Source organism: Talpa europaea, assembly GCF_964194135.1.
Source record: "Talpa europaea genome assembly, chromosome: 11".
NCBI lineage: Eukaryota > Metazoa > Chordata > Mammalia > Eulipotyphla > Talpidae > Talpa > Talpa europaea.
The window spans coordinates 50,904,722-50,926,494 of record NC_140078.1 but is presented as its reverse complement, the minus strand read 5'-3'; positions in this window follow the sequence as shown (position 1 = coordinate 50,926,494).

The following is a 21,773-nucleotide window of genomic DNA, read 5'->3' as shown; positions in this document are numbered from 1 at the left end:
GCTTATAAGGGCAGCGTCACAGGGATGCCAGCAGACTAGAGAAGAACCACAAGGAGAGCAGAGAGCAAAAGCAGAATGAATGAAACAGCAGAGAAAAAGGCCATGAGAGAATGCCAGAGCCCAGAGAGAGTGAAGACTTGCTGGGGGCTGGGAGGCCTGCCAGCCCTATGGCCCCCCGCCTGCTGTGTGCCTGGTAAATCCCAATAAAAGCCTGAAAAGCCACTGAGGGCTCTAGGACTTTCTCTTCTTACCCTGTCTGCTCGGATCATAGAGAACCTGCTCTGTGCGCATTCCTGACCCCTACAACTGTCCAATAGGTCACACAAATAGTCCACCATATACTAACCTCAGCAGAACCTTCAAACAAAAATCAATAGAAGTAGCACGTAAGACAGTGGAAATGGAAATGAAACAAAACAGATGCCAAAAATTAAAAAACAATGACAAAACTAAAAAAAAAAAATTAATAAGAAAGCAGCAACAAGCACTTATCTCAATAATCACCTTAAATGAAAATGGCTTGAATTAATCAGAAAAAAAATACAAAGTGGTTGAGTAGGTTTCAAAGCAAAATCCCACCTTCTGCTTTTTACAAGAAACCCTTTTTTCCAACAAAGGCAACCACAAATGTAGACTTCAACTGGAATACAATCCTATAAGCAAATGGCAATCAAAAGAAGTCACCAACAGGGCCCCCCCTGGTGGCGCAGGTGGTTGAGCGCCGTGCTGTGAAGCTGTCCGCAGCCTCCGCAGTGTGGGTTCGTTCCCAGCCAGTGGAGAGGGTCCCACATGGTGCAGCAGACCTCTCCTGTCTCGCCCGCTGCTCCCCTCAGTAGCGTATTTCGTCAGTCTGCCTGTTCTGTTCCTTGCTCTGAATCCTCTCACCCTCCTGCGCAATTGGCTTATACCCCGGTTCTTGTATAAATAAATAAATAAATCTTTAAAAAAAGAAAGTCACCAACAGCTATTTTTGCATCAGATCAAGTAGATTTTCAATTAAAATAGCAATGAGAAGTAAATATGGTATGGACATTACATTATGGTTAAGGGCCTATATAACAAGAAGAAATAACAAGTATGTTAATATACCAAATGATGGTATGCATATATATCAAATGATGGAACAACAGATACCTAAGACAATTATTAATAGAACCAGAGAAATATATTGACAACACTACAAAAATACTAAGGGATTTAAATTTTCCACTTATAACTATGGACAAATCTGTAAGTTAAAGAATAAGAAAGGAAATGATAGCCTTATCCACTGCATACATTTTTTTAAAGTGCACATGGAATATATTCAAGAATATGTTGGGGCATAAGTCAGTTGTCAATATAACCACAAAGATCGAAATCATACCAAGTACTCTTTCTTAATGGAATGCCATTAATCTAGAAATCAACTATTAATAAAAGTAAAAAACAAATGCATAGAGACCAAACAATATGCTGCTTAATAACTGTAGGATTAAAAAGAAATCAAAGCAGAAATGAAAAAGTATTTTTAGACCAATGAAAAGGCATATACAACCTATCAGAATTTGGGGGATATAGCAAAAGAGATCTTAAGAGGGAAGATGTTTGCAATACAGGCCAACATGAAGCAGCAAGATAAATCCTAAATAAAAATTTAATATTAAACCTAAAGAACTTGAAGAAGAGGCACAAAGAAGACATAAAGTTAGCAGGACTGAAATAATAAAATAGCAGACATAAATGAAGTACAGATCACAAAGGTCATACAAATGACAAATGGTTTTTGGAAGTTAAAATTTATAAACTTCTAGCTAGGTTAACAGAGAAAAAGAGAAATCATTAATAAACAGAATCAGAAATTAAAGAGAAATCACCACAGATGGCATAGAAATACAAAGGATCATGAAAGATTACTATGAACAACTATGGCAATAAACTGACTACCTTGAGGATATGTACAAATTCCTAGAACAATATAGTTTACCAAGACTAAACCAGGAAGAAAAGAATTACATAAGCTGACTACAATTGTGGAAATTGGAACAGCTATCAAAAATCTGCCCCAAATCAAAAGCCCAGGGCCAGATGGTTTTACAAATGAATTTTATCAAACCTTTAAATAAGAACTTACACCTATCCTGTTCAAAATATTTTTTAACATACAAGAAGAAATGCTCCCTAATACATATTGTGATGCTAATATTACCTTAATATTACCCAAAAGCAGAAAAAGATATCACAAGAAAACTACAGAATGATATCCCTGATGAGTATTAATGCAAAATCTTCAACTAAATACTAGCAAACCAAGTTCAACAATATACAGTAGAAGGATATACACCATGATTAAGTGCAATTTATCGCAGGGATGTAAGGGTGGTTTAATATATAAACATCAATCAAAACAATTTATTTTATCAACAAAAGTAAATGTAAAAATTATATAAGTTTTAGATACAGAGAAAACATTGGAAGATTCAGCAACATTTATGATTAAAAACTCTAAACAAAATGGGAATAGAATAACCTGTTTTAAAATAACAAAGGTCAGGGGCCTCCCTGGTGGTGCTAGGGATTAAGATGCAGTACTATGAAGCTATCCACAGCCACTGTAGCATGATCCCAGCCAGGGAGGTGACTCACATGGCGCAGCAGACCTCTCCTGTCTCGCCCACTGCTCCCTTCAGTAGTGTATTTCAGTATATCTGCCTGTTCTTCTCCCTACTCTGTCTTGGTGAATCCTCTCAGCCCCTGCACCTGTGGCCTGTACCCCAGCTCTTGTATGCATAAATAAATCTTTAAAAAATAAAATAATAAAAGTTATATATTACCAACCTACAGCCAAGGATTCCCTTTAAGATCAGGTACAAGACTACGATGCCTACTGTTGCCACTTCTGTCTAATTTAGTGTTAGAGGTTCTAGCTACAGCAATCAAACAACAAAGTAAAAAGAATCCAGATTGGAAAAGAAGTGAAGCTATCCTTTTTTGAGGGATATTATCATACATGTAGAAAATCCTAAAGCTGTTACCAAAAAAGCTAGTAGAAACAATAGCTGCAATGAAATCTGCAAAGTTACAAAATCAACATACAAATATCTGTTGCATTTTTATTTACAATCAATGAGAACAAAAAGAAATTAAGAAAATAATTTCATATCCAATTACTTCAAAAATAACCAGATGCCTAGGAATTAATGTAACCAAGGAGGTGAAGGATTTATGCAATGAAAATTATAAGATTTTATTAAAGGCTTTAGATCATGACATAAGGAAATAAATGGACATTCCATGCTCGTGGATGGGCAGACTCAATTATAGTCAAAATGACTCTTCTACCAAAGTCAATACATAAATTTAATGTAATCCCCATCAAAATACCAACAATATTCTTCAAAGAAATTGAGCAAAATATGAAAATACATATGGAACCACTATTATCCTTGAATAGCAAAAGCAATCAAGGAAAAAGGAGAGAAATGGAGGCATCTTGTTACTAAATGTACTATACAGAAGCAACAATGAAAATAATATGGTATTAGCAAAAAAATACATACATCAAACAATGGAACAGAATCAAAAGTCCAGAAATAAATCCGCCTACATATCAATATTTAATTCACGATAAAAGCCCAGGACCATGCAATGGTGACAGGACAGTCTCTTAATAAATGATGCTAGGAGAACTGGACAATCACATATAAGTGAATGAAGCTGGATTACTCTCTAACTCCATGCACAAAAATAAATTCAAAATGGATCCAAGGCTTAAATATAAGACCTCCAACAATAAATATGTATAAGAAAACATTAGCAATATATTTCATGACATCATTGATAAAGATGTCTTTGGAGACTCAACCCTTATAGCAAGGGAAATAAAAGCAAAAATAAACAAGTGAAATTACATCAAATTAAAAAGCTTTTATACTGTGAAAGAAAAGATTAAAAGACATACTACTGACTATAACTGATAAAGGATTAATAGCCTATATATATATATTTTAAAGATTTATTTATTTATTTATACAAGAACCAGGGTACAGGCCAGATGTGCGGAGGGTGAAAGGATTCACCAGAGACAGAGAGGGGAACAGAACAGGCAGAATGATGAAATACACTGTTGAAGGGAGCAGCAGGCGAGACAGGAAAGGTCTGCCGTGCCGTGTGGGACCCTCTTCAGCCAACTGGGATCGAACCTGCGCTGCAGAGACTATGGACAGCTTCACAGCACGGCACTCAACTGCCTGCGCCACCAGGGGAGGCCCAATAGCCAAGATATATTTAAAAACATACACAATTTAACAACAACAACAAAAAACCCAACAAGTGAGCAGCAGATCTGAACAGACAATTCACCAAAGAGGATATCCAGGGCCAAAAATATATGAAAAAATGTTCATCATCACTTTTAATAATGGAGATACAGGTCAAAACCACAATTAGTTATCTCATGCCCTTGAGAATGGCACATATTTAAAAGACACCCTCCCTCCCCCCCAACAACGAGTGCTGGAGAGGATGTAGTGAAAGAGGAACACTGTTATACTATTGGTGGGAATGTTAACTAGTTCAGCTATTTTGGGATGTGATCTGGATTTAACTTAAAAAAAGCTAAAAATGGAAATACTATATGACCCAGCTATCCCTCTTGGCCATATATCCAAAGAACTTGAGACCATCAACCTCAAAAAAGTATATTCTTCAATGTTTATTACAACATGATTTACAGCAGGTAGGTGTATGGTAAGTGTAAAAGTATCAGGCTTTTCTGCCCTCCAGCCATTAGGATTGATGATGGATCTGCGGTCCTGAAAGCATGCCTGATGGTGAGCACCTGGAGTAGGGTGTGGGCCTACGTAAGTAGATAGACCTGTGCTGAGAGACTGCGCTCCTAGGGACGGTGTCATGGGGGTGCAGTAGAGCAGAGAGCAGGAGAACCAAGAGAAGCAGAGCGAGAGTGAAATAGAGTGAAAGAGAAGCAGAGACCACCAGAGAACGCCGCAGAGCCCAAAAAGAATGAAGACTTGCTGGAGGCTGGGAGGCCTGCCAGCCTCCCGGACCCCCAGCACCCCTGCCTGCTGTGTACCCAGTAAAATCCCAATAAAAGCCTGCAAAAGCCACTGAGGGCTCCAGGACTCCTTCACCCATCTGCTCAGCTCATAGAGAACCTGCACTGTGCCCTTCCTGCCAATACCGTAGGACATGAAACAATCTCCATGCCCGCTGATAGAGGACTGGGTCAAGGTGCTATGGAATAGCCGCACAGTGGAATACAATTCAGTCAGAGGGAAAGATGAAATGTTGCCATTTACAGCAAAATAGGAGTTCGAGGAAATTATGTATAGCAAAGCAAGTCAGAATTACAAAGACATATTTTAGAATTTACATAGAAAACAATTTTAAAAAGTTAAATACATATAAAAAATAGATGCTAATAAACAAAGTGAGAATTCTGAGGTTAAGAGGGAGGAGAGGGCCTCCCGGTGGCGCAGCGGTTGAACGCTGGGTTGCGAAGCTGCCCGCAGCCTCTGCAGCACTGGTTCGATCCCCGGCTGCTCCCCGGCCACCGGAGGAGGGTCTCACATGGCGCGCAGACCTCTCCTGCCGCCCGCTGCTCCCCTCAGCAGTGTACTGGTCCTTGTGCCTGGCTCTGCTCCCCGCTCTGGCTCTGGTGAATTCTCTCACCCTCCCGCGCTTCTGACTGTACCCAGTGCTTGTATAAATAAATAAATAAATCTTAAAAAAAAAAAAAGAGGGAGGAGAGAGGGAAAAAGGGGCAAAAGAGATGGTGGTGGATAAAACAAAATTAAAATTCTGGATTTTTTAAAAGATTTATTTATGCATACAAGAGCTGGGGTACAGGCCAGAGGTGTGGGCGCGAGAGGATTCACCAGAGACAGAGTGGGGACAGAACAGGTAGATTGACTGAAGTACACTGCTGAGGGGAGCAGCGGGTGAGTCAGGAGAGGTCTGCAGCGCCGTGTGGGTAGCTCCCTGGCTGGGGATTAAACTCGGGCTGCAGTGGCTGCTGACAGCTTCATAGTGCTTTCTTAACCCCTTGTGCCACCAGGGAGGGCCCCTAAAATTCTGGATTTTTTAAAGACAGTTTCTAGGGTCAGTGTTTGGTGTTTGTTCTTATCCCAATGGGGCTCTTCCCACATGTCTCATTTCCAAGTTCTCTCCTGTAAACTACTCAGCCTGCAGGCTAGGCTTTCCTATTTCCACGTGTCTTTCACTATTCTTGAGAAGTTCATGTTTCCCCATGCTCTGTTGCAAATGATAACATTTATTGTGGGCAGCTGTGAGTGGGGACTGAAGATGAGGCTTTTTGGGTAAGTTCAGTGACAGGCACTTGGTCATGTTTTTCTGGGGGCAGTTGTTGTAACTATCTGTGTAAAATGCAACAACGGTAACCATGTCCTCTCTCATATTTCCTCCTTCATGACTTTGGAACTCAGCAGTGTAAATAGACATTGTAGAAGTCAAGCAAACAAAACCAGTAAATATTTGAGCACTATATGAAGATTTTCAATTTCTTATTGGTATAGGGAAAGATTGAATTTCTTGACAATCATCCTTGAGTTTCTAAATGATTTTTCCCCATGACCTAATGATAAATTTGTAAATTCGTGTGAAGTGAACGTTATTGTCATTGTCTCAAAAAAAATCAATGTACATGTATAGTGTGAAATAGGAACAAAACTGGATATAGAGGTAGACTAGAGGTGCTTGGCTTCCCCCCAAACTTAGGAGAATCGCTTAGATGACACATTAGGCTTGTGTGAGATTGACTGGTTTAAACCGAGCTGTGTGGAAGGGTATTCACGATGGGTGACACAGCAGCCAGGGGCCTCCCAGGAGCCACAGGGGAGCAAAACCAAGAGGGTGGGGTTGTAGAAGTGTGGATGAACCAGGGCTGGTGAGCTTGAGGGGGAGGGTCCTTATGAGAGAATCCTGGGAGGTAAGGTGGGGCCTCCAACGTTCAGACAGTATACTGGGATTCATTATTTGATCAAGAAAAGCCTGGCTCACACAAGTGGGCATGGGACCAAGATGATGGGCATCCTCACAGTTGTGAGACAGTGTGCTTTGCTGGGACCGAGTTTTGAAATGACCCCCGGGCCCTGAAGTTGAGCTATCATTCAGTGGTGGATGAAAGGCAGCTAAATCAGTTATGATGACTTACATGAGAGGAAGTTGATTAGTTGGATTGATCAGGGACACATAGAATTATGGGAGGTTGGAGAACCAGGTCTGGGAGCAGAGAGAAACTATAGGAGGGCAAGAAACTGGGAGTACAGCAATCTGTTCTATCTGGAATTCTCTGATCCAATACCAATTCTGGGACTGATGGTCCCTAGAGTTCTCTCTGCCCTTAGATTACCAACTCTTGAATCAGAGTCCAGGAGAAGTGCTCCAGCTGACTTGCCAAGAGCCAACTGCTTGCTGTGTAGCTAAGTTCTGGCTCCTCTGTGGGGTTGGTTACAGGGAGCTATCCCCCACTGAATCCACATGCAGTAACTCCCCATGACAATCAGAGCTGCGGGAAAGAGTACTAGCACTGGGTTAATAAACTAGCCCCATTGACTGGAAAGCACCTTCCTGCACAGTGGAAACAGTGTGAGCACCCATAGAGAGGGTCCCCAGAGCCAGGCCAGCAGGTAGAATCTGCTGTGGAAGTCCCTGTGGAGCTGGCATGGATGAGAGCAAGGTATGGCCAACTTGGAGAGTCAGACCCAGACAGGTACAAGGCAGGCTGAGGTCAGGGAGCAAGGAGGCCTGGGTCCACTTCCCAGAACCAGGCCTGAGGTTGAGACCTGGGTCTTGATCACAAGTCACAGAAAACAACTGGAAGCAACATTTCGATCCAGCCCTGTGGGACCGTGAGTGGGAAGGGCAGTCCCTTTCCTGGCCGTTGCATGACCTCTGACCTATACCTTTTCTCCCCTCCACTCTCCTACCCCTCTCGCCCCTTCATACCTGCTGCCTCTATTCTGTGTCCCTCTGGGAGCAAATGCCACCTATGGCCCAAGTTAGGTAACGCCATTTCCCAAGGCTGTCGCTGATGTCCCTGCAGACGTTGCAGGGAAAGAAATGGGTGAAGCCCCCTGTGGGAACATGGGTGGCTCCGAGTTGGTTGTGGGGAGCAGTGAAGGGGCTAGTTTGGGTGCCTCTGCAGGCCCTGGGGCAGTACAGGGAGGGGAGCAGTAGGAGGGGAGAAGGAGGAAGCAGAGTTAAGAAGGATGGTAGAGGTGTTGCTGACGGCAAAGCAGGCCAGGCAGGAGTGATAAGGTCCTATTTTGGAGCTATGTGGCTCTGTGTGTCAGTGACACGTCCCTGTGGAGATCTTCCACAGACAGCACAGAGGGCCTTTGGGAAGGGCAGGGGTGTGATAAGTTGGCAGATAGGCTGAGAAAAGTTGCAGATTCCTGAGGTGGTGGAGATCAGGACACTGCATTGCAGAGACAGTTGGGGGTCCAGATGGCAGGGATCTTTCCTCTCTTGCAGCCACAGCTGCCCTCCTAACCCTTTTCTCCAGAGGGCCCGGAACCGGCTGAAGGTCTTCAATTCACTACCCAAAGAGAAATCACAGGGCACAAACTGCTTCAGGCAACAGACTCTAAGAACCCACAGGGTCTGCAAAGTCACCTGGTCTCAGTCCCCAGAAGTCTGGAGATTCTTCATTTCACCCTCATTATTCACCGGAAATTCCCTGTGCATCCACTATGCACCAGGCTTGGTGCTAGGGATGGGGTAAGACATTCTCTGACATTGTGGTACTCACAGGAAGTTGTGGTGCCAATGCTACTGTGTGTAGTCACCATAGAATAAGATGATGTACCACTTACCTATTGCTGCAAAACAAACCATCCAGCTTTATTACCTTAAAGCAACAGTGTTTCTTATTTCTCCTGGTGCTGTCTGATGCCAGGGAGCTTTGTCTTTCCTTGCCTGAGCTTGCATGTGGCCATTTGACTGGGACTAGGGGCCCATCACTCTCATTCCCAAGTGTCCAGCCTCAGGTGAGATGAAAAAGTCCCTCTCTCTCTCCATGTGATCTTTTATCCTGGCTTTGTCTCTGCTTGGTGACCTCTGGGTTCCAAGAATGTGAGGGAAGAGCCTCAAAAGCTGCTGGAGGCTAACAAACCACCAGGATGGAGAAACCGGTTCAACTTTCTGATAGGAGCAGCTCCACAAACTTGGCAAACTGAACTCCTTAGCTCTCACGTGATTTTCCTGCAGTGGCGTGCAGGGCTACAGGGGCTCTGCCATCTCAAGATGGGTGGCAGCTCCTCTGGTCTCGCTGAAACAGGGCTAGATCAGGGCAATAGCTGGTCAAAAGGACAGGTGGAGGACAGGTCACTTTAGGTCCTTCACCGCACACTCAATTGCAAGATCACTCACGCTCAGGGAACAACAACAATGGGATTTATTAAACAGGGGAAACAGTTAAGGCCACAAGTGGCCGCCTACCTCACCCCAGATAGTATCCATAGCATCCAAAAATCCTAAACAAAAACTGCTCATCCAAGATGTTGTCAGTGAGGGTGTGGAGCTCATGGCACACCGGCAAGCAGCAGGCCAGGATCCAACTCATCACAGCTGGAGGTGCCCATAGGCAGGGCCTTTGGTATGACACAGCAGCAGCCCACAGCAACAGTCTGAAGGTCGGAATGGACAGCACTGGATGCTGGACCAGACAGCAGCAGAGGTAGCAGCACTAAGAAGGGATCAACAGGTCTCAGGGGTGACCAAGACACAGAATGCTGGTCACTGGCCCGTGCTGGACAGGTCGGTCACCTGGTAACTAGCATGACAGCTCTTTGTGACTTCTCTGCAAAGCATCTCAGCTTCTCGGCTTCCTTTGGAGGTTGGCTGCTGGATGTGCCTAAGGCACCCTGTCTGAGCAAGTCAGAGCCATCCATACTGTCCCAGCCAAGTCCAAGCTAATCTGAGCAAATCTCAGAGAATGCAGGAGTGCGGGAGTGCAGTGGCAGGATGACACAGTGCAGGATCTCTATGATTCCAGCAGACAGGTGAAGGAGGAGTCCTGGAGCCCTCAGTGGCTTTTGCAGGCTTTTATTGGGATTTTATTGGGTATACAGCAGGCGGGGGTGCTGGGATGGGCCAGAAGGAAGGCAGGCCTCTTAGCCCATGGCAAGTCTTCACTCTCACTGGGCTCTCTGGCATTCTCTCGTGGCCTTGTTCTCCTCGTGGTTCTACTGTTCCATTCTCTTGGCTCTATCTGCTGGAAACTCCGCTGGCGTCCCTGTGCCTGGCATCACCCCAGTCTTAGCCCAGGTGAATCCCACCTACATATGCCCACACCCTACTCCAGGTGCCCGCCATCAGGCGTGCATTCAGGACCGCAGGATTAATCATTAATCCTAATGGCAGGAGGGCAGAAAAGCCTGATACTTTTTTACCTTACCCTACAGGCCTGCCCAAGAGAGTGTGGCAGGCCAGCAGCCACACGAGAGTCCAGAACTCGTGTCCCTCCCACCTTATAAACTCTTTTCATTATCCCCCACAAACAAGTCTGATTGAGCCAGTTTCAATCCTATGGCTGATTGGACCATAGCACCAATCAGCTCAGAGCCCATACCTGATCGGTCCCTTCTATGCTCCAGGCACCAAATCCAGACCTTTTACTGCCTGCAGCTGGAGGGAGCCTGTAGGGTAAGGTAAAAGGTATCAGCCTTTTCAGCCCTCCCGCCATCAGGATAGATGAGGGAACCCTGTGATGCTGAATGCATGCCTGATGGTGGGCACCTGAAGTGGGCACACCTGCGCTGAGACTGTGCTTTTTTTTAAGGGCGGCGTCATGGGGACGCCAGTAGAAGCAGCAGAAGCCAAAAGAGAAGCAGGGAAGAAGCAGAAAAGCAGCAGCAGAAGCAGAGAATGCCAGAGAGCCCAGATAGAGTGAGGATTTGCTGGGGGCTGGGAGGTCTGCCAGCCTCCCGGCCCCCCAGCACTCCTGCCTGCCATGTACCCGCTAAATCCCAATAAAAGATCTGCAAAAAACCGCTGAGGACTGACTCCTCCTTTACCCGGTCTGCATGGGATCAGAAAACCTGCACTGTGTCCTGTCTAGCCTTTACAGAGCCACAGGGAAGCTGCATGCCCTAGGGGGGCATGCTAGGGGAACCACTGCCATGTGCCATCCCTGCTGGTCTCTACCAGCAGCCTGAGCCCCAGAGGGGCCACTGGTGGTAGGTGGGAAGATGGCTGCCTCCCGCTGCCTCTTGCTCTGCCTGCAAGCAGTACTATGGGGCCAAGCACTAGAGCCCCAAGAGGGGTCTCCTGTTTAATTGACACACTTCCCTTTTCAGCTGGTAAATTGTCAGGGTACCTGCATTGACAGCACTCAAAGAGTGGGGTACTAGCCCACTGTAGGGGCAGGAATGGACACAGGGTAGGTTTTCTAGGATCCAGCAGACTGGATAAAGGAGGAGTGTAAAGGCAGGAACGGACACAGGGCAGGTTCTCTGATCCCATGCAGATCGGGTAAAGGAGGAGTCAGTCCTCAGTGGTTTTTTGCAGGTCTTTTTATTTGCGGTTCACCAGGCATATGGCAGGCTGGGAGGCTGGCAGGCCTCCCAGCCCCCAGCAAGTCTTTACTCTATATGGGCTCTCTGGCGTTCGTTCTGCTGCTTCTCGGCTTCTCTTTCGGCTTCTGCTTCGGCTTCGGCTTCTGCTGCTGCTGCTGGCGTCCCCGTGACGCCGCCCTTAAAAAGCACAGTCTTAACTCAGCTGAATCCCATCTACCTATGCCCATACCCTATTCCAGGTGCCCCCCATCAGGCATGCATTCAGGACAAGGATCCATCATCTATCCTGATGGTGGAAGGGCAGAAAAGCCTGACATTTTCTTTACCTTACAAGGAGTCAGAGCCCTCAGTGGTTTTGTAGGTTTTTATTGGGATTACCAGGTACATGGCAGGCAGGGGTACTGGGGGGGCTGGGAGGACTGCCAGCCTCCCAGGTCAAAACTCTATGGGCTCTCCGGCATTCTCTCGGCTTATGCGGCTTATGCTTCTCTTGCTTCTCTCTCAGCTTCTCTTCGGCTTCTACTGGCGTCCCCGTGATGCCGCCCTTAAAAGCCTAGTCTTAGCCCAGGTGAATCCCATCTACCTATGCCCACACCCTACTCCAGGTGCCCGCCATCAGGCATGCATTCAGGACCGCAAGGATCCATCATCTATCCTGATGGCGGGAGGGCAGAAAAGTCTGACATTTTTCCTTACCCTACACCTACCTCAATCCATCTGCACATCTGTAAAGGCAGGAATGGACACTGAGCAGGTTTTCTATGATCCCATGCAGACGGAGTAAAGGAGGAGAGAGTCCTGGAGACCTCGGTGGCTTTTGCAGGTCTTTTATTTAGATTTACCAGGCATATGGCAGGCAGGGGTGCTGGGGGGCCGGGAGGTTGGCTGGCAGTCCTCCCAGCCCCCAGCAAACCCTCACTCTATCTGGGCTCTCTGGCGTTCTCTCTGCTTTTCTTCTCTCAGCTTCCATTCATTCTTGGCTTCTGCTGGCGTCCCCATGACGCCGCCCTTATAAACTCAGTCTCTCAGCCCAGGTGGGAGGGCAGAAAAGCCTGATACTTTTTCCTTACCCTACAACATCCCTCCATCTGCATGTTGAATCAGAAAAACAAAATCAAGTGCTGCTGGGCAGTATACATGCGCCCTGTGGTGCATGGGGCTGGCTTTGGGCTGACCTCAGCAGAGGAGGCTGGGAGGGTATGGGTGAATGCAGTCAGAAGGTATATAATTCAAACCTTTTTATTTTCAGTCCCTGTAGGTGTGTAGGGCATGGAGACCTCCATGCACAAGGGCTCTGTGTGCTGCAGGCTCCAGGGCCATGCAGAGAGGAGACTCAGACCCACGGCCTCTGCGCCTTGGGCTCTGCTCCGGGGTCAGTCTGCAAAGAGGCCCATAGCACACTCCGCCACCTGCAGCGTGACCTTCCACACGTGACTAAACCACTTGGTGCCTCAGTTTTCCTACCTGTGAGGTGGGGATAATGGTCATACTACACTGTTAGGACTCGAGTCTAATGTCAATATAGTGAGCATCGGCCAGAGTCTCTTAGAAACTGACTTAAAATGAAATAGCATTGAAAGATGAGACCAGGTCCTAGAGTAACATCCCTTTGTTCAACTTTGGCTGGGATTCCTTTGATCTCATCAATATTATAAAGAAACTACATTGAATAAAATGATGTCATCCGAGGACCTACTGTATTAAAAAGCCTCAAATAATAGGGCTTTGATAAGATAGAAATTGATTTTTCTTCATGTAAAATACAAATGGGAGGTCTGTGAGGATGTCAGCAAGACAGTGGCAGTGTGAAGATGCCTCCACTAGATACTCACAACTAAATTGCTATAAACAAAGCCAAAAAACCTTGAGGGGAAAACAGAGGACCACAGCTGTAGGGTAAATGGAAGTTGTCAGGTTTTTTCTGCCTTCCCGCCATTAGCATCAATGATTGACATCTGCAGTCTTGCATGTGGCACCTGGAGTGTGGTGTGGGTGTGTGTGGGTGGGCGCCTGAGCTCGAAGACAGAGTATAGGACACACAGAGGCGCGGCAGCAGAGGAAGTGACAGGGGACTGTGCAGCAGTAGAAACCAGCAAGAGACCAGGAGAGAAGGCCAGAGCCCAGAAAGAGTAAAGATTCGCTGGGGTTGGGAGGCCTGCCAGACTCCTGGCCCTCCAGGCCTCCTTGTCTGCCCTGCACCTGGTTGCCTCACTACAAATAGTGTAAAAAGATCATTAAATGCCTGAAAAAGCCATTGAGGGCTCCAGGACTCCTTTACCCATCTGCCTGGATCCATAGAGAACCTGCTCCGTGCCTTGCTGTCACTACAACAGCATACACAAGAGCAGTGGCCTGGTGTGGTCCAGCAGACAGGGGTAGGAAAACTTTCAGTGGGTTTTGTAGTGATACTTGGCCAGTGCAATTATGAGAGGGAAGGGGCAGCTGCTGGGCAGAACCCATGATAGATGTTGATTTGGGCACATGCCAATATCATGGACTCCTGAAACCCAACACTGCATTGGAAAAGGGAGTGTGTGAGTGAGCACCCAGGAGGAAGAATGCACTGTTGGAGAGCTGCAGGAGTACCGACAGAGCAAGAGGGAGGACCATAGATTTGAGCCAGAAGCTCTCAATATAGAACAGTTGGAGCCAAATCAGTAGGGAGAAACAGGTCAGAGCACCTGTGTCTCATCAGAATAGGCTACTCCCCTAAGCCAAGACTGGGATATTCAAAACACCTGCCACCCCTCAACCCAGTGCTGAAACCAAAATAAATACTTAGACAAACTAAAGCTCAAGCACTATCAACAACAGGAGAAAATACCCAGGATAAGACTCTGTGCTGCAATAGAAAAGAACTCCAGACTTGTGACCCCATATCAACTACCATCTGTTCCCAGTGCTGCATCTAGCATTTAAAAATAGCCTAGAGTAGAAGTGGACACAAGGCTATAATGAAAAGGAAAATGTCAGGCTGACCTGTTATGATTAGCTGAAGTTGGGACATAGCCTGTAAACTGAAAATTATAGGAAACAACTGATAAGCCAAGGTTACACCCACCCTGATTTATGCATTCCCAGATGACTGTACCCCTTGCTTTAGTCAATAAATACTCTATAACCTAGTTGCTCAGGGCTCAGACTTTGGCGAGAGATCCCCCTGGGCCTGCCAGTATAAAGCCCACCAGCGTAAATAAAGAACTTCCCTCCTCCTCTCTGAGTGATGCCTGCTTCCCTGACGAAGTTCTGCTGCAACAATAAGAGAAACTAAGACTGAGTCACCAGCCAAGAGGAGGGGGCCACTCGGGATCCCCACCACACCACTCTGGCATACACAGCACAGTAGAAAGTTTTAATTCTTGTGTTTACTGCAAGAGACCCTTCAGTGACCGACTGCCCTGATCCTCTGATACCAACTATCCCTTACTGGCAGCAGCACTCAGATTATTTCAACGGATGCAAAGACAATAGTCTGGAAATCTATGCCTATCACAACCCATAAAAAATTAACATTGAGGAGACAAAGAACACACCACAAATACTGGATCAGAAGCCCTGACTTAGTAGAACCACAGGACATGACACAAGAGGAGTTCAAGGTAACACTTCTACCAACACTAATGGAACTCAAAAAACAATGGATGATATAAAACTACAACAGAATAAATCAAAGAAAATATGAAGCAGCTACAATTAGAAATAATGAAGTTAAAAAACACTGTAGCTGATTTTAAAAATACATTTGTAGGCCTCAACAGTAGACAAGCATAAGCATATGAGAGAATTAATGAGCTCAAAAACACAATATTGGAGAACACAGAAATAGAACAACATATAGAAGAATAAAAAATGAAAATAGTGTAAGAGCCTTTTGGGATAACTTAAAGAGAAATACCATTCCTATCATGGGGGTCCCAAAGGAAAAGAGAAAGAAAAAAGGCACAGAAAATTTATTTAAAGAAATAATCACTGAAAACCATATCAATCTGGGTAAAGAACCTGACATTGTGATTCAACAGGCCCAAGGGGTTCCAGACAAAATTATATCAGGCAGACACACATCAAGATACATTATAATAAAGCTGTTTAAAACCAATGACAAGGACAGAATATTAAAAATATCAAGAGAAAAAAGAGAACACCAACCAGAATGTCAGCAGAGCTTTCAGAAGAAACATCACAAACATGAAGGATCTGGAAAGAGATGTTCAAAGTACTTAAAAAAAAAAAAAAAAAAGACTTCCAAGCTAGAATTCTCTTCCTAGCAAGATTAACAGTCAAGATAGAAGACGAGTAAGGGGGTTCCCTGGTGGCTCAAGGGGTTAAGTGTCAGCACTACAAAGCTATCTGCAGCCACTGAAGCATGAGTTCAATCCCTGGCCAGGGAGCTAACCCACATGGTGCAGCAGACCTCTCCTGTCTCTCCCACTGCTCCCCTCAGCAGTGTACTTCAGTAGATCTGCCTGTTCTGCTCCCCACTCTATCTGGTGAATCCTCTCATGGCCTGCACCCCAGCTCTTATATGCATAAATAAATAAATAAATAAATAAATAAGGAGCTTCACTGGAAAAGCAAAAACTAAGGGCAACAAATGAGAACAGACTATTCACTAAATATCCAGAAGCCAAGACATATGAAAAAATGTTCATCGTTGCTTCTAATGAGAGATCAAGATTAAAACTGCAATGAGATACTATTTCATACCTGTGAGCATATCACATATTAAAAAGTTCTCTAGCAATGAGTTCTGGAGAGGATTCGTAGAAGAGACCCTATTACACTTTTGGTTGGAATGTAAACTGGTGCGACCATTATGAAAAGCAATCTGGATTTACTTTGAAAAGCTAAAAATTGAACAGTACAACCCAGCAATCCCACTCTTGGGTATCAACCCAAAGATTATAAAAGAGTCAACACAAAGGCCATATGTTCCACAATGTTCACAGCAGCATTATTTACAATAGCTAGGACATGGAAGCAGCCTTAATGTCCACCAGCCATGTATGGGCAATTGAATCAAGAAGATGCGGTATATCCACACCATGGAGTATTATATAGCCACAGAAAAGGAAGAAATGCAGTCATTCTCTAAAAACTGGAGGGAATTTGAGAGAATTATGTGTAGCAAAGTAAGTCAGAACAATAAAAACCAATACTGGACATTTACATAGAAGGCAATTTGATAACATAAATCACTTAATAGTTTCAATAACCCAATAAAAAATGGAAAAAGAGCTAATTAGTCACTTCTCCAAAGAAGACAAGCAGATGGCTAACAGGCACTTGAAAAAATGCTCATCACTTATCATCAGGGAAATGCAAATTAAAACCACAATGAACTACCACCTCACACCTGTGAGAATGGCCCATATTTAAAAAAAAAAAACCCAGAAACAAATAGTGCTGGTGAGGATGTGGAGGAAAAATAACCCTTTAAGACTATTGGGGGTGGGGGTGGGGGACTGTGCACTGGTCCAGACTCTATGGAAAATAGAAAGGAGGTTTCTCAAAATATTAAAAGTGGATCTGACATATGGCCCAGCAATTCCATGCCTAGGGATCTACCTGAAGATTACAAAAACACTAATTTCAAGGACATATGCACGCCGGGGCATTGCAGCATCATTTATAATAGCCAAACCATGGAAACTACCGGCTATTCAGAAACTGATGAATGGATCAGGAAGATGTGGTATAAATACACAATAGAATACTGCTCAGCTATTTAAAAAGATAAACTCTTGCCATTTGTGATGACATGGTTGGAACTGGAGGAGATTATGCTATGTAAAATAAGTCAGACAGGGCCTCCCAGGTGGCGCAGCAGTTGAGCCCTGGGCTGTGAAGCTTCCCGGGGCCTAGGCAGCACCGGTTTGATTACCAGCTGGCCAGCGAGGGTCCCACATGGTGCACAGACCCCTCCTGCCGCCTGCTCAGGAGTGTACTCCTGAGTGTATTCAGGAGTGTACTTCGTCAGTCTGCCTGCTCTGCTCTCCCCTCTGGCTCTGGTGAATTCTCTCACCCTCCCGTGCTTCTGACTGTACCCAGTGTATAAATAAATAAACAAATCTTTAAAAAAAAAAGTCAGAGAAAAATATGAGATGGTGTCACTTATATGTGGAATATAGAGAAAGCAAACAAAGGGTGAGATAAAGGCAAACAAATAACATACCCTAGAAATCTGACTGTAGAACTGAGCGAGGGAGGGAGGGTAAAGGCCAAGAACAAAGCGGAGAGTGAGACAGTGAACTATGGTGGAGGACTGGTGGGTGCACTGGCAGTGGGTGTGGTACAGACTCAACACCTGAAGGGGGAGATCTGATACCTCTAAACACGAACAACCTCGTAAACTAACATTACCTTGATAAAAATTAAAATTTTCTTGTAACCACATTCAGGATGTAAAAAGAAATTGGTGAAATTAATTTTGTGATATTTTTATTCAACTCAATATTTTCAAAATAACATCATTTCAACAGGTACTCAATGTCCAAATTATTAACAATCATTCTTTTCTGTATGAAGTCTTCAAAATATTGTGTGCACTCTTTCCCTGTAGTACATCCCAACTCACACTCGCTGCATCTCAAGTGTTCGGTGACCACAGTGGAAACCATCTTGGACAGTACAGGCCTAAGCCATGAACTTCTCCCTTACCCTCTGTTTCCCTCTTTCATCTCTCAGATACACACATATTCTGCGTTTAGTTTCCTCAAGACTGACAGCAAACAGGCAGTTTGGGGGCAGAAAGGACCAACTTGACTGAAGCCAAGTGAACCTGGGGGCAGAAGGGGCCAACATGGTTGGTCGATCCTCATCCATGTGCTTATGATTGCAGGACAAGATTCAATATAGATACATGGATAGAAACAACAATAGCAGGGTTTATTCGCAGGGAGGCCAAAATTAGGAGACTAGGAAAGGGAGAGAGAAAATTAGAGGCCTGCAGTGGCCACTGCAGTCAGTTCTATTGTTAATGGCACAAAGGAAACTTGGACACCAGGGCTGAGCAAGAAGCAAGTTTAATGCACTAGTGCTGACTCAGCAGATTCACATCCCAAGGCTGAGCCACGTCTGTAGGAAGTCAGGGACTTATATACACTTTCAGTTTATTTTTTTTAATATTTATTTATTTATGCATATAAGAACTGGGGTAAGGCCAGAGATGTAGGGGGTGAGAGGATTCACCAGAGACAGAGTGGGGAACAGAACAGGCAGACTAACTGAAATACACTGCTGAGGGGAACATTGGCGAGTCAGGAGAAATCTGCAGCACCATGTGGACTCTCCCTGGCCAGGTAGTGGCTGCAGACAGCTTCACAGGTTGTGCCTCAACCCCTTGCTCCACCAGGGAGGCCCTACACTTTCAGTTTCTACAAGGTTCCGGGTGGGTTTGCATTGGCAGCTCTACAAGGTCATATATGACATGGCTACATACCAAGAAGTGAGTCTTATAGTTGTATACCAAGGAGTGAGTAAAGGGGCAGTAGTCATGGGACCCCTCAGGTCCAGTCAGTCTGCTTCATGGAGGTACGTACATGGTCTAACATGAAGCAAGATTAAAACAAGGATAAGTTGCATACCAGGAACTGAGCAAAAGGTTGTTACTAAGCTCCCCAGGCTGCTTATCTCGGGTCACCATGCTTTGCTATCTTACATGTGGAATATAGAGAAACCAAACAAAGGGTGAGATAAAGGCAAACTAATAACATACCCTAGTGTCTGTGTTGCAGAGTCTGTGCCAAAAGTATGTGAAAGAGGGTGGCCAGCCTGCGGGTGATAGCCAGGGACCAGGATGTGGGAGTGTGGGGGAGTGGGCTGTAGGGTGTGAAGAGGTGGGAGTGGACACAGCTGGTGGGAGGCCACAGCTGGTGGGAGGGCAGAGCTGTGGTGCCCAGAAGCAGTGCCAGAGCTAGAGGAGCACTGAGAGGACCCAGACGTGTCACCCCTCTGGCCTTATTTCCTCGCTCTTTAGAGCGGTCACAGCAGGGCTGGCTGTCCCTGGGCACCAAGGTCCAGACCAGGCCCAGTACATTGCCTGTGTGACCAGGACACCATTATACACCATTATAACTCCTGGTCCAGTTGCACTGTCACTTACTGGCTTTGGCCTCAGCAGAGGCCTGCATCCACTTCGCAGGCCTGCTTGCTGCCGCTGGACTGTCTGGCTCCCCTACACCCTTCTCAGTGCCTGTGAGAAGGCACTCACAGGCATTGTGCCTCCCCCTCAGTGTCTAGCCAACCAGGCACAGTCCCTAGTTCAGCTGTGCCTGACAGACTCTGAGCATCAGCCTGGCTTGCTCCTGACTCCCTCCCACAGACTCAGGGCAGAAGCCCTGGGGCTGGCTGGAGCTCAGCTCATCCAGCTGCAGCAGGATCTGGCACCTCAGCCCCAAGTGGTGCTGCCAGGCACCCATCAATAGAAACCCCCTCCTGAGTGGAGGCTGTTGGGAGCTGGGGGGGAGCAGCGGGAACCTGAACACTTTAAAAATAGGAGCAGCATACTCACTCACTCCCTTGGTTCCCGCTTTCCTATCCACACCGATGGCTTCTGATCAAGGCTGTCTCTGGCCCCTCAGATCTGCTGCTCTGGTGCTACCTGCCTTTGCTGCCTCCTCAGCACCCCTCTCCGTGGAGCTGCCTCCAACCTGTGCTGCCTCACGTGCCTCCTGTGATCACCGCTGTCTCTGGCCTTCGCTACTGGTCAGGATCGCCGCCTGCCTCCCATCTGCCCTGCCTCAGCAGGATACCTGCGATCACCACCAGGTGCCAACACCACTGTCTCCACACCCATCACCTCTGCCTCCTGGGATGCCATTAGCCTTAGCAACTGTAGTGGCAGGACTGGACACAGTGCAGGTTTTCTAGGATCCCATGCAGACCAGGTAAAGGAGGAGTCAGAGTCCTCAGTGGTTTTTTGCAGGTCTTTTATTGGGGTTCAGTCGGTACGTGGCAGGCAGGGGTGCTGGGGGGCCAGGAGGCTGGCAGTGCTCCCAGCCCCCAGCAAATCCTCACTCTATCTGGGCTCTCCGGTGATCTCTGCTTCTTCCTATGGCTCTGCTTCTGTCTCGGCTTCTCTTTCAGCTTCATCTTGGCGTCCCCATGACGCCACCCTTAAAAAGCACAGTCTTAGCGCAGGTGTACCCACTTCAGGTGCCCGCCATCAGGCATGCATTCAGGATCACAGGGTTCCCTCATCTATCCTGATGGCGGGAGGGCAGAAAAGCCTGATACCTTTTACCTTACCCTGCAGCAACCTACCTCCAAACGCCGCATCAGAGGGCAGCCATCTTTTTCCGCCTGCAGCTTTTAGTTTGGACTCCGCAACATGGGCACTAATTGAGGCAGGACAGCCAGCCACACGCTACCTTAAAAACTCCTCTCTCTCTCTCATCTCTCCCAATTTTTGCCTCCCTGTAAAAAATAAACTTGCCTTTGTTGTCTCCATGTGGCTGTATTTGAGTCATGTCCCTTGAAAGTAAGCACATGGGGGAGGACCCATCAACTGGGTCATTCTCCCAGGTTTACTTGGTATCACATGGACCAGCACCTGGTAAGAGGGAAGAGAGGAAGCTCCCAACGCAGGGACAGTCAAACCGACGCTGGCCACCGAGAGAGCAAGAGAGTCCACCCCAATCACACTCTTGCTCTGCTCCTAACCACGCCTCTCACTTTTTTATAAAGCAAGATTTTATAAAGCAAATAAAATAGCATTTTCTTTTCCCCTTGAAAGTGATTATCTTATAAAAAAAACTTAAGTGTAATTAAGTTTAAGGACTATCAGGTAGCTATGGAACATGATTAAAAACCACAATTTCTCTAAGTAGTAACTTAGAAATTTTTCTAAATTGTGGTAATTAGGATATAAAATTTTTCATTTAAAGATGACTAGATCAAGAAGATGTGTATTTATACACAATGGACTATTACTCAGCAATCAAAAAAGATAAATTCATGCCACTCGCAGCAACATGGATGGAGCTAGAAGGGATTATGCTCAGTGAAATAAGCCAGAAGGAAAAAGAAAAATATCGGATGGTTTCACTTATAACAGGAATAGAGGGGAACCCAATAAGACATCAGTGTAAAAAAAAATAATAGCAAAACAAAACACAACAAAACAAAACCAGACAATTATAAACTAGAGACATCCTGCAGGGGAGGAGGAGGGAGAGGGATGAGAGGGAGGGAGGGAGGAGCACAGGGGACTGAGGTGATGGTGCACGGGTGCCTTGG